We start from the raw sequence: 14,777 nt of genomic DNA, 5'->3' as shown, positions 1-14,777 counted from the left end.
TATCTTTAATGTTATCTAGTTTACGTCCAACTAACTACTTTTGACGGTTTTCCGAGACGCCGAGGTGCCTGAATTTTATCCCGCAGGAGTTCTTTTACCTGCCAGTAAATCTACCGACACGAGGCTAACGTATTTCAGCACATTCATATACCACCGCACTGAGCCAGGATCGAACCTGCCAAGTTGGGATCAGAAGGCCAGTGCTTCAACCGTCTAAGACATTAGTTACCAGTCAGTGAACGCCGTTTCATTCTTCCGACGCAGATGCGGTACTTGAGATCGTCGTCCATCATGCCATCGTTTGTGATAACATAACCCAGATATTTAAACTTATCCGTTATCTCACATAAAGGGCGCAGTCAATCAGGTGGTTAAGCAGAATAGGGCAGAGCGTCGACCTCTGATCCACATAGACTGTCATCCCCATTAGTATTAAAGGAATATTGTCTGTTACGACTAAGGGCTTACCGAACTAGTATCTACAGTAATGCCCTAGATCGGTGGTTATATCCCAGCTAGTCAGTGGGTTTGTGCAGACGATATCTTCATTAGCTTACTTTATCGTTGCTGATGTCGGAATGTAAAAGCATAAGTTACACAACGTGCATCTCGGAAAAATGCTTATAATCTGCGATTTCGTCTGCACAGTGACCTCCACTTTGCAGCGACTACTGCATCTTGATACAGTATAAGACGGAAAATGGAACAAATCAAAAGATTTGTGATTACCGGCGGAGGTATTGTGACGTCATGATGGTGAGTCAATGAATAAGACGCGAAGAAATCTTACTGCGTAAATTTACCCAATTCCTACAAGTACGGACTAGATGTCTTTAATTTTCCTGGAATGACTGGCTTTCTGAGCCCAAGTTGGCAGGTTCGATACCAGGTCAGTTCAGTGGTATTTGAAGGTGCTCTAATACCCCAGCCTCTGCTATTATATATTTTTTGCTAGTGGCTTTACGTCTCACCGACACAGATAGGTCTTATGGCGACGATGGGATAGGGAAGGCCTAGGAGTTGGAAGGAAGCGGCCGTGGTCTTCATTAAGGTACAGCCCCAGAATTTACCTGGTGTGGAGATGGGAAAACACGGAAAACCATCTTCAGGGCTGCCGACAGTGGGATTCGAACCCGATATCTCTCTGATGCAAGCTCACAGCCGCGCGCCTCTAACCGTACGGCCAACTCGCCCGGTGCCATTAATTTTACGTTGTGCTGACTCAGAAAGGTCTTATGGGAAGAATGGGTTAAGACAGGGGTAGGACTGGGGAGGAAGCGACCGCGGCTTTAAAAAAGTTACAATCCCGGAATTTCCGAGGTGTCAAAATGGGAAACCGCGGAAATATATCTTCCGAGTTCCCGACAGTGAGAAACCGCTATCTTCCGATTTCAAATAAAGAGGTGCACACATTGAACCGCATAGACAACTCGCTCGGAAAGTCTCGTGTCAGTCGACATGTTTTACTTGTTCACTTTGCAGGTTCACTTCGTTCAACCTATTTCTTAATCGAATCTATACATAGTTGATCCAATGATCAACAGCGTGTGCTTCAATTTACCACTTTTCGTAAAAATACGAGAAATATGTGTGGTAGTTTCCCTTGTCAGGAAGTCGTTAGTACTCTCCTCTTATAGTCCTAACATTTCGCAGTTTACCGCAAGGAGGTTCTTAAAGATATCTTTCAAAATATTTAATGAATTGTATAGTTTGTCTGAAAATAAGTTAAGGAACACTAACGGGCTAAATTAAGACAATAATGGCGTCGTTCATTTTCTCTTTTTTTTCTCCTTTCTGCAGCGTGTAGATAATGGCCATTTGTAAGTGCTTGGTGTATCATATTTCCTGCGAAGTAGTGAATGAACTGAATTCACCATAACACGTTAGTGATTATTATTATTATTATTATTATTATTATTATTATTATTATTATTATTATTATTATTATTATTATTATTATTATTATTATTATTATTTACTTTCCAATCACATGCCAAATAACTCATATATTCTCATAAGCATAAAAATCTTTTGTATATTATCTCCACAAATGTTCTAAAAATTTTAAGCACGTTTATCCAAGAGTTGGGTCTTTAGCCCATGTTCAGTAAAAGTAGCCAATGTTTTAAACTGAATTAACATTATACTGTTGGCCATCTATGATAAAACTTCAAACGTTACAACCTTGCATTTCATTTCAAGGTTTCGCAAACGTGCTACTATTTATGATAGGGCGGAATTCATGATCTGGATAGAATTGATTATATATTCAATATCTGCAAATAAATATAAATAACAGAGTTCGAAGTGTTTTTATCTGTTAATTTCAATTTCCATTTTGTATGATTTACATCCGCTCTTCAAATAAGCCAGAGATTGTCCACAATTCAGTTTATAGCATTTCTGATATTTTCTCCCCGAGATTATTTGAGGAACTATATACATTTATCATGGATGAAATTTACAAATTATGTTTATATTTACTTTTATAAAATAACCATATTTGGTGGTAAGTGTTCATATCAGACTCTGCTTTATTTTCCAACAATCTGATTTCGTATTTCAACATTACTACTACTACTACTACTACTACTACTACTACTACTATCCGCTGAACTTTTAGTGACCCCCCGTTTTAGGGGGATGAGGAGTAAGGAGGGAGGTACAACGTTTCCGATAATACTGCGAAATGAATAGATGTGAAATCTGATTTGAATCGATAGTATGATCGATCGATATGTATTTTTTAAACTGTCGTATCCGTATAGGAGTTCTAGGTTGTTCCTGTGATGTACTTTCATTTTCCTCACTCATGTTCAACCTTAATCTATATTTTGCCTTTGCTGTGTAAATAACAGCATTATTTAATGTGTTGCAATTATACCGCTAGATGTCTCACGGCGTTTCGCGGACAGTACTACTACAAGTCTTATTTTGGACCAAACCAATTTGCAGGCATTACCTATCTAAGTCTCTGAATATGAATATGATACCCCGAGCTTAACTCCAGAGTGTTCACTGTTCGAATGCATGTGAGATTCCTTATTTAGAAAGTATCTATCAAGTAATTCAGATTTCGTGTAAACCTTAGGTTCTGAATTTTATGATTGACCGTGATTGTTGTTTTAAAAAATAGAAACAGCAATAACTGAAGGAGAATGTGAACAAGAAAAGGAAATTCGAGTCGGTCGAACACGATCTATATAAATAAGTGTGAAGTGGCTATATGCCCAATGGGTATTTTTTTCAAGAAAGCTTTTCGGGGCGTTTTGAATAATTCTATCATGACTGAAACCAATACAAAATATTTTATGACCAGCTGGTTTGTTTGTTTGTTTGGTTGGTTTGGTTGGTTTGGTTGTTTGGTTGTTTTGTTTGTTTGTTTGTTTGTTTGTTTGTTTGTTTGTTTGTTTGTTTGTTTGTTTGTTTGTTTGTTTGTTTGTTTGTTTGTTTGTTTGTTTTGTTTGTTTGTTTGTTTGTTACTTCAGTATGGGAAAAAATGCTGATCCGATTTACATGAAATTCCGTATTTGCGCTCCTGTTGGTACACATTAAAATAGTGTTTTGTAAGTCAAAACGGAAGGAGTAATTTTTAGGAATATCAAAATATCAAAGTTGATGAATTGCAGCTCATTTTGATAGTTTTGTCGTGAAGAACAATACGCATACCAAATAACACGATAGTTTCGAGTGCTAATCCCCGTATCCTTGTTGCCACGGGGCCAACTTTACTCTTCGCCAGTCGCGTTCAGTTTGCGGCACGTTTTGCTTATGTTGTTCACACAGATTCTATGTGGAGTATTGTGTTCTCATCTCAGTTTAGCCGTCGGGACTCCTCCTCAGCGTTAGCTTCGCCATGACCATTAACGTGTCCAGGGGCCATTCATTAAGAATCGCAGGCGTTAACTTATGATTAAGCTCATTCTCACTGGTTAGGGGACCCCTGATCCCATAAGAGGAGAAACTCGGCTCGTTTCATTAGTGCTGTCACCAGGAATTTGATGTACCCAGACCCTACAATAATACTTTGGACAGCCTCAAAATATTATTATTATTATTATTATTATTATTATTATTATTATTATTATTATTATTATTATTATTATTATTATTGCTGTTGTTTTCGTAGTTCGTATGGTAACATCTCCGTGAGGTTACTGCAAGTACCACCACGGTATGCAACCCGCCTGTCCGCTGCTCTCATCACGCGGCAGCCAGGCGTCCCGTGCAAAGCAAATAGCGCCTGTTCTCTGGAGCAACTTCGTGATGACGTCTGCTCTTGACAACCATCCAATAGTTTCTATGGGTCCACGTTCAGATTTATGTTGAAGACATTCAAAGCATTGCTTTCGATTCCTTGTCATGAAGTTCACGACATCCTTTGATACGCGATGAGGAGCAAATCTCTACTCGAAAATCGAGGAATCGACGCAATGACCCTCTGCCATTCCCATTAGCTAAACGCAGCTTTTCGTAAGACAGCTTTTCGTAAGGTAAACCTTCCTAAATTAAGAAATACTTATTCCGTTTTGATCTCGAAGATTCTAGTGGATCAGTATCATAACTATTAAGAGAATACGAATTTCTGTACAGTATGAAACATTAAAAAATACATTCACATGTAGAAATGTGCATTTCTCAGTCATGAAAAGCAAATAACTGAGCTAGTTTAGTACAATAGTATATCCGAGGAGATCTGGAACAGAATTTTGATTGAAAATCGATCTTCAGACAACAGAGCACGTGACGTCTGACACGACCCTCGTCATGCCACTGACGTGAAGTAATGTGGTAAAGAGTGAATATGTGGTCTCGTAGACAGCAGCAGATCTCCCATATCTAGAACGAGGTTGTCGACGAATAATTGAAGTTTTCAGTCATACCATGCACCAAGGAAATTCGAGGTTCGTAGTTTATGAAGGTATCTGATATCTCAGTGCATCGCAGGAAAGCTTGCTTACAGGAGCATGCTGGCCAATCCGAACCCGTGTCAGGCATTTAGTAGGAATGTAGGACTTTACGTCTGACGTTAGAGGATCGAATTAAGAAGGGAGAGCCCACATACATGGCGTTCGTAGATGTAGAAAAGGCATTTGATAATGTTGATTGGACCAAGCTATTCGATATTCTAAAGGGGATCGGGATCAGGTACAGAGAAAGAAGAATTATCTGCAATCTATATAAAAATCAGTCTGCAGTGATAAGAATCGAGGGCTATGAAAAAGAAGCAAAAATCCAGTAAGAGGTGATGCAAGATTGCAGTTTGTTCCCCCTCCTTTTCAATGTTTATATACAACAGGCATTAAAGGAAATGATAGAAGAATTTGGAAAGGGAATCACAATCCAAAGAGAGGAAATAAAAACCTTGACACTTGACGATGATATTATTTTGTCTGAGACTGCAGAAGATCTGGGGAAGTTGCTGAATGGTATGGACGGAGTCATAGGTGAGGAGTACAAGATGAAAATAAATAAGTCCAGAACAAATGTAATGGAGTACAGTCATACGAAGTCAGATGATGCAGGAAATATTATCAGGAAATGAAGTCTTAAAGGTAGTGGATGAATATTGTTACTTGGGTAGTAAAATAACTGACGATAGCAGAAGTAAGGAGGACATAAAATGCAGCCTAGCACAAGCAAGGAAGGCCTTTCTTAAGAAAAGAAATTTGGTCAATTCGAAAATTGATATAGGAATTAGAAAAGGTTTTTGAAGCCTTTCATCTGGAGCATGGCATTGTATGGAAGTGAAATATGGACGATAACTTGCTCAGACAGAAAAAGAATAGACGCTACAGAAGAATGCTGAAGGTGAGATGGATAGATCGAATCACAAATGAACAGATACTGAATCGGAATGGTGAGAGGAGATCGTTGTGGCTAAATTTGAGGAGAAGAAGAGATAGAATGCTAGGACACATCTTGCGACATCCAGGACTTGAGCTGTTGATTTTTGAGGGAAATATATGTGGTAAGAACGGTAGGGGTAGGCCAAGGTGTGAATATGACGAGCAGATTGGAGCAGATGAAGGATGCAGTAGTTATGTAGAAATCAAAACGTTAGCACAGAATAGGATGTCATGGAGAGCTGCATCAAACCAGTCTATGGACTGATGACTCAAACAACATAAACGAGAAAATATCGCAGGGGCAAACATGTATAACACTGTGTTTGATGGCGCATGATATAATGTACCTTTGAAAAGTAGTACATCTCGACATGAAGATCTGCACTTTTTAACGTGCCCATGCTTATCTATATAAATATAGTTGTAGGGGGTAAGCTGTACATAATTTCTTTTTCTTTGTTAATTTTTCAGATATTTAGCCGTTTTAGGTCAACACAAGACCGTAACAGTTGTTTTTAGCTTTCGTGTCTATCCGTCTGTCAGTTCGTCCGTCTGTGACACCATCATGACGAAGTGGCTGGATAAATCTGGACGAGACTTCATATTTAGAGTATACTCGTCCAGGATCAAGTTTACATGGGCATAAAATTTAAAAATCAATTAATAATCTGGGGCTTTATACGGAAACCTGAACAGGTTTTTTTTCTATTTTCTCTCATATTTTCTGCATAATCCGAAGACCACATTATAAAACTTCTCTTCATTTGAAACAACTTTTGTTATGTTTATATTTCGCTTACTCTTCAAATGACAGAGAAAATTACTATTTACTACGGGTTTCAAGCTCTGCATTGAGTGATCGATGACGAATTTACCGGTTACCATACCAGCAGGGAAGTAACCTAACGCCATTTTCATCATTATTCCTGTAAACTCGTGATTGTTCGTCAGGTAGAAGGTGAGATAGGCGTCAAGCTGCCATTCTGCGGGATATTTGCGGAATACCGTCGGAGATTACAATCGTTTTCCAATAGCTCTAAGGGTGGTTGTAAATATTTCAACAGTAGGCGGAGTGTAGACCATTTTTTCACAGCGTAAGGTGTTTTCTGGGATTTGCTATAATTTTTACTCCATTTCTCTTCTACTTACGTTTTCTTCTTCGATTCCTTGACTCTGCTTTGCCTCTTTAGGCTTAAGTAATAACATTGTAAGTCAACTTCTTATCTAAGAATACCTGCGCCTAAATTTCTTCTCTGTTACCGCTTTCTTAAATCCGTGACTCATATCATCACAAGTGAGGGACATTTCAGTTTTGCAATACGTCCACTTCGCTTTTAGCTTTTGATTGAACTACATTTCTCGATTATAATCTAAACACCCCAACTCATTCTAACTGTCATTAGGAGAAGGAGCCTGTCTTTATAATCGAAACTCCACATCTCTATTGTGAATGGCAGTAGACAAGTGAGCCTGCCGTTATAGCGGAAACTCCAGAACTCAATTGTGAAATCTGGTAGAAAACGTGGCCTGCTATTTTCAACAAAACTTCCCAATGCGCACCTTACATCACAAACAACATATGTGGTCCTCCCCGTGGTGTTTCTCGAATAAAGCTAAGAGACATGCAATTTAATATAATCTTACTGACTGCGTGTACAGCAATTTACGTAGAAATCCGTACACAACGTTGAATACCGTAGCGAAGCACGGGTACATTTGCTAAGTTTATAATATTGGTTTTGTATCTATTTTATTTCCATCTTGTTCTCCTTGGATGAATTGTCAGCGTAGTGGCCTTCGGTTCACAGGTTCCCGGCTTCGATTCCTGGCCAGGATGAGGATTTTAACCACGTCTGGTTAATTCCTCTTGCTCGAGAGCTGGATGATATTTCCGGTTCGTCTTAATACACATCTTCATTCAAACACAACACATCACTCGAATATTCACCAGATATATATATAATTTCGTGTGGCTATTTCTAGCCGAGTGCAGCCCTTGTAAGGTAGACCCTCCGATGAGGGTGGGCGGCGTCTGCCATGTGTAGGTAACTGCGTGTTATTGTGGTGGAGGAAAGTGTTATGTGTGGTGTGTGAGTTGCAGGGATGTTGGGGACACCCAGCCCCAGGGCCATTGGAATTAACCAATGAAGGTTAAAATCCCCGACCCGGTCGGGAATCGAACCCAGGACCCTCTGAACCGAAGGCCAGTACGCTGACCATTCAGCCATCGAGTCAGACATATTCACCAGAGAAACATAAAATAGCAAACACATGCCTCCACATAGGGTTGAAGTCAGGAAAGCCATCCGGCCGTAAAACTGAGTTTAACGCGCGCGCAAACACACACACACACACACACACACACACACACACACACACACACACACACACACACACACACACACACACACACACACACACACACACACACACACATTGCCAACCTCAAATAGTTTTGATAAGGCTAAAGGGAAGAAGGAGGGAAAAGAAGTATTTTCCTGTCTCTTTATCATTCAGCAACTAGAAGTCAGTGCAGAAATGGCGCGGAATGGATTTAGTAGAAGAATAAGCTTACCCTTCAGACAGAAGAAGTAGTACGTATTTTCCTAATAAACTCCAGAACAGTGTAACTCTGTGTAAGAATACGATCCATGCTTATATGACATACTTTGCTCACTATATTTCAGTAAATACGCACCATAAATAGTTTTATTTTTCTCTTGAGTCATTCTGACTAGAGTGAATTTTTCAATGTGAAGGACTGAAGTATAGATCGAATAATGGGTCGAATGTTAGCTCACATTCATTTAATCTTATGAATACAGTATTTTTCAAAATATGCTGTGTTAGTATTTTAAAAAATATAAGAATTGGAAGCACCTTACAAAATGTATTACAAATCAGACACTTACCTCTTATCAAATTTGGGGTTGCAAAGTTACAACTCTTAAGGAAGGCTTACCTGAAACAAAACGAATACAAATTATTTATTTATTATTTTAATAATTAGAGCAATATCGTTCATGACAAATTATACTCTTAATGTCATCTCGAATTTAACGCTTTGTAACTATGAACATATTATACTACCCAGACCCAAAATAGACATGTTGCACGTAGGCTAAGTATTTTTGGCAGTCTCAAAATATAGACTATATCAAAATATTGGGGGCATTAAGTACAAAGGAACTCTTCGTTTTAAACTCGCTGAGATACCTAGGTAACACCTCCTTGGTGGTACGTCTTAAGACATACGTCATGAAAGGACAAGGGAACAAACGGGGACTAGCTTAACAGGTACAGTGATTTTATCTGAACATTTTCTGTATTCATCTCGGGGTAATAGATCAGACAACTCCAATTTCGATATTTAAATACGTGAAATTACAAGACCATGGAGCAATTAGGTGCAGGTGTCACGTAAGTATAGATCAACAGATCGCTTGTACGGACTTCAATTCTCCTATGGCCTTAATGAATACAACAAAACAGTTGTTACAACCCGACAATTCTTCCCGTAAAATATTTTACCAAATACAAATTATAGCAATTAGGAAAATATACCCTCCCACTTACAAACTGTTAGAAGGAAACTATACATTTTCGTTGCTAAATGCACTAAGGTACACTCGACAATAGGGCCGGCAATGTAACATTCATGAATCGTCTTGTACTTGAGTCTCCTTTCAAGCTCTAGGTGTTAGTATTTGTTTTTACTTCCCACTAACTACTTTTTCGGTTTTCGGAGACGCCGAGGTGCCAGAATTTAGTCCCGCAGGAGTTCCTTTAGGTGTTGGTAAATCTACCGACACGAGGCTCATGTATTTGTGCACCTTCAAATACAACTGGAATGAGCCAGGATTGAACTTGCCAAGTCGGGTTCAGAAGGCCAGCGCCTCGCCGTCTGAGTCACCCAGCCCAGCAATGAGTTAGGTTCCCGATCACTTAAAGCAAGTTTCATTTCCAGCCTGCATGACTGGTTTTGAGGGTCTGCAATCGAATAAGTTTATTTGAGATGAAAACTGGATTCAAATTTAAATCTCAATTGTCCTATAAGTGATTTTCTATCGGACCCCTGTTCAAGTCTTGGCGAATAACGGAATAGTTCAGAGCAACGCTGATTACCCCTATCATTTCACCCCTTAAAACAACCACCACCAACTTTATGTCTTTCACTACACTACAATATATTTTTTTTTTTTTGCTAGGGGCTTTACGTCGCACCGACACAGATAGGTCTTATGGCGACGATGGGATGGGAAAGGCCTAGGAGTTGGAAGGAAGCGGCTGTGGCCTTAATTAAGGTACAGCCCCAGCATTTGCCTGGTGTGAAAATGGGAAACCACGGAAAACCATCTTCAGGGCTGCCGATAGTGGGATTCGAACCTACTATCTCCCGGATGCAAGCTCACAGCCGCGCGCCTCTACGCGCACGGCCAACTCACCCGGTACACTACAATAATAATAATAATAATAATAATAATAATAATAATAATAATAATAATAATAATAATAATGGTTTTACGTCCCACAAAGTTTCTTTACGGTTTTTGGAGACGCGAAGGTGAAGGAATTTTTCTCACAGGAGGGTGGCGTATTTGAGCACCTTCAAATACCATCGGACTGAGTCAGGATGGAACATGCCAGTATGGAGTCTGAAATCCATCACTCTGCCATCTAAGCTACCCAGCGTGTCCATTCAAAGGCTAATTCACGCGTCTGTATTACTGCTACATAGGTATCCTAGCCGACATCATATACACGTTGAAGTAGGCTACCCAGGGCTATTGACTATGCTGTCTCAATCTTCATACATGCAATTATAAAAAATAAAAAAATTATAAACCTGGCATCAAATTTTACATACCATTCAATAACTCAGAAAGTTCTCTTTCGACAAAGATCCGTTAACAAGTAAGACTCCGATAGTTTGACTTCTTCCTACATTTGCAAGGATACTAAACAGTCACCCTCAAGGCTGAACTCCCGAAGACAAGCATGAAATCGTAAAAACGATTGGACGTTGGCTGAATGACCCATTGGTAATATTGTCAACATTAGGGACACGGCAACAAAACCATCCTTTAAAAAAATCTGGATTGCTCTACCTCATCCAACCTCGACTGTAAATGAGGTGGTGGTGTAAAGTGCCTATTCCCTATACCAGTGGGGCTGCTTATAACTACCCTGTTGTGACTGATGTGCTACTCCAGTAGCTGAAGTATACAGGCATACAATGAGGGAGAGCCCATAGCGCTTCCCTGGCTCGGGGGTTGAATGTCAAAATACAGTGAACAGGACCCTGTATTTTATATTTACATACATACATTATCATTATAGACTGTTATGCCTTTCAGCGTTCAGTCTGCAAGCCTCTGAGAATTTACTAAACGTCACCACAATCCTCGATTTGCAACTAGTGTTGTAGCCTCATTTAGTTCTATACCTTTTATCTTTAAATCGTTAGAAACAGAGTCTAACCACCGAAGCCGGTTTATGCGTACAGCTTCATCCATCGAGTTAATTCCTATATTAGCCTTTATCTCCTCATTCCGAGTTCCCTCCTGCCATTGTTCCCACCTGTTTGTACCAGCAATCATTCTTGCTACTTTCATGTCTGTTACTTCTAACTTATGAATAAGATATCCTGAGTCCACCCAGCTTTCGCTCCCATAAAGCAAAGTTGGTCTGAAAACAGACCGATGTAAAGATAGTTTTGTCTGGGAGCTGACTTCCTTCTTACAGAATACTGCTGATCGCAACTGCGAGCTCACTGCATTAGCTTTACTACACCTTGATTCAATCTCACTTACTATATTACCATCCTGGGAAAACACACAACCTAAATACTTGAAATTATCGACCTGTTCTAGCTTTGTATCACCAATCTGACATTCAATTCTGTTGGATTTCTTACCTACTGACATCAATTTAGTCTTCGAGAGGCTAATTTTCATACCATACTCATTGCACCTATTTTCAAGTTCCAAGATGTTAGACTGCAGGCTTTCGGCACAGTCTGCCATTAAAACCAAGTCGTCAGCATAGGCCAGGCTGCTTACTACATTTCCACCTAACTGAATCCCTCCCTGCCATTTTATATCTTTCAGCATATGATCCATGTAAACTACAAACAGCAAAGGTGAAAGATTACAGCCTTGTCTAACTCCTGTAAGTACCCTGAACCAAGAACTCATTCTACCATCAATTCTCACTGAAGCCCAATTGTCAACATAAATGCCTTTGATTGATTTTAATAATCTACCTTTAATTCCATAGTCCCCCAGTATAGCGAACATCTTTTCCCTCGGTACCCTGTCATATGCTTTCTCTAGATCTACGAAACATAAACACAACTGCCTATTCCTCTCGTAGCATTTTTCAATTACCTGGCGCATACTGAAAATCTGATCCTGACAGCCTCTCTGTGGTCTGAAACCACACTGGTTTTCATCCAACTTCCTCTCAACGACTGATCGCACCCTCCCTTCCAAGATGCCTGTGAATACTTTGCCTGGTATACTAATCAATGAGATACCTCGATAGTTGTTGCAATCCTTCCTGTTCCCTTGCTTATAGATAGGTGCAATTACTGCTTTTGTCCAATCTGAAGGTACCTTACCAACACTCCACGCTAATTCGACTACTCTATGAAGCCATTTCATCCCTGCCTTCCCACTATACTTCACCATTTCAGGTCTAATTTCATCTATTCCTGCTGCCTTATGACAATGGAGTTTATTTACTATCCTTTCCACTTCCTCAAGCATAATTTCACCAACATCATTTTCCTCCTCCCCATGAGCTTGACTGTTTGCAACACCACCATGATGATTTCCTTTTACATTGAGAAGATGTTCAAAATATTCCCTCCACCTCTCCAGTGATTCCCTGGGATCTGTTATGAGTTCACCTGAATTACTCAAAACACTGTTCATTTCCTTTTTCCCTCCCTGCCTAAGATTCTTTATTACTGTCCAGAAAGGTTTCCCTGCTGCTTGACCTAGCCTTTCCAGGTTATTGCCAAAATCTTCCCACGACTTTTTTTTGGATTCAACAACTATTTGTTTCGCTCTGTTTCTTTCATCTACGTACAAATCCCTGTCTGCCTCAGCCCTTGTTTGGAGCCATTTCTGATAAGCCTTCTTTTTACGTTTACAGGCTGCTCTCACTTCATCATTCCACCAAGATGTTCGCCTTTTCCCATCTTTACACACAGTTGTTCCTAGGCATTCCCTTGCTGTTTCTACTATAGCATCCCTGTATGCCACCCATTCACTTTCTATATCCTGAACCTGCTTACTGTCCACTGTTCGTAACTTCTCACTAATCATATCCATGTACTTCTGTCTAATTTCCTCATCCTGGAGATTTTCTACCCTTATTCGTTTGCAGACAGATTTCACTTTCTCTACCCTAGGCCTAGAGATACTTAGTTCACTACAGATCAGATAATGGTCTGTATCATCGAAAAATCCCCGAAAAACTCGTACATTCCAAAAAGATTTCCTGAATTCAAAGTCTGTTAAGATATAGTCTATTATGGATCTGGTACCCCTAGCCTCCCATGTGTAGCGGTGAATAGCCTTATGCTTGAAGAATGTATTTGTAACAGCTAAACCCATACTACCACAGAAGTCCAGCAAACGCTTCCCATTCCCATTAGCTTCCATATCTTCCCCACATTTACCAATCACCCTTTCGTATCCTTCAGTTCTATTGCCAACTCTCGCATTGAAATCGCCCATTAGCACTATTCTATCCTTGCTGTTGACCCTGACCACGATGTCACTCAATGCTTCATAAAACTTGTCAACTTCATCCTCATCTGCACCCTCACATGGTGAATACACGGACACAATTCTTGTCCTAATTCCTCCCACTGACAAATCTACCCATATCATTCGCTCACTTACATGCCTAACAGAAACTATGTTGCGTGCAATGGTATTCCTGATAAAGAGCCCTACCCCAGACTCTGCCCTTCCCTTGCTAACACCCGTAAAGTACACTTTATAATCTCCTATCTCTTCCTCCTTATCTCCCCTTACCCGAATATCACTTACTCCTAGCACATCCAGATGCATCCTCTTTGCTGACTCAGCAAGTTCTACCTTCTTTCTTCCATAAGCCCCATTAATATTGATAGCTCCCCATCGAATTCCATTTCGTTCGCCAAGTTGTTTCCAAGGAGTCCCTCGCCTGTCAAATGGGAGTGGGACTCCATTACTCCCATAGGTCCGAGGCTTGCTTAAAGTGTTCTGAGCTCGGTAAATTCATGAAGCAGGATGCTGCCCTACTTGCACATAGTCCAAGTGAGGATCTCTCCTCTAACGGGTTATGGACCACCGGTGAATTGTGTAGTCCTGGCCGCCTGAGCACAAGGAGGGCCACGACTCAGAATATGTCCGAGATGCCCACTCCCATTCCATAGCAACTGGTATCCCGACTCTCAGGACCACTTACTAGGCCACTCAGCCGTTGCCCATGGTTCACGAACTAGGACGTGACTACAGTAACCCACAAACATGAACCATAATTAACCGTAATTATTTGTAGGTACTTTTGAAACATATGATTGTAAATGTATCACACGTTAAATAATAAAAACATAACAGAGGTATGAATATGTTTCGTAAACAATAATGGAAAACTAGGAAACTTACATTCCAGCAAGATAACTGTAATAACTGAAGATCAGGGAAATTGAAATATGGCGCTGGATACGAAGTCCTTAGACAGAGTGTAGGAGTTTCAGTATGACCGAGAGAGACACCCATCTTGTTTAACCAATCAGCTTATTATGGCCGTAGCCTGCCTTGACGACTATTGCCCAGGAAGATTGTCTACGGATACTACAGTTTCACATGGTCAGTGTGACAATATTCTGAGCCAATTGCTTAGCTTTCTTGACCGTGTCCACAGCCT

This window comes from Anabrus simplex, chromosome 1, assembly GCF_040414725.1.
Source record: "Anabrus simplex isolate iqAnaSimp1 chromosome 1, ASM4041472v1, whole genome shotgun sequence".
NCBI classification, from domain to species: domain Eukaryota; kingdom Metazoa; phylum Arthropoda; class Insecta; order Orthoptera; family Tettigoniidae; genus Anabrus; species Anabrus simplex.
Note: the sequence above shows the minus strand (reverse complement) of the source record.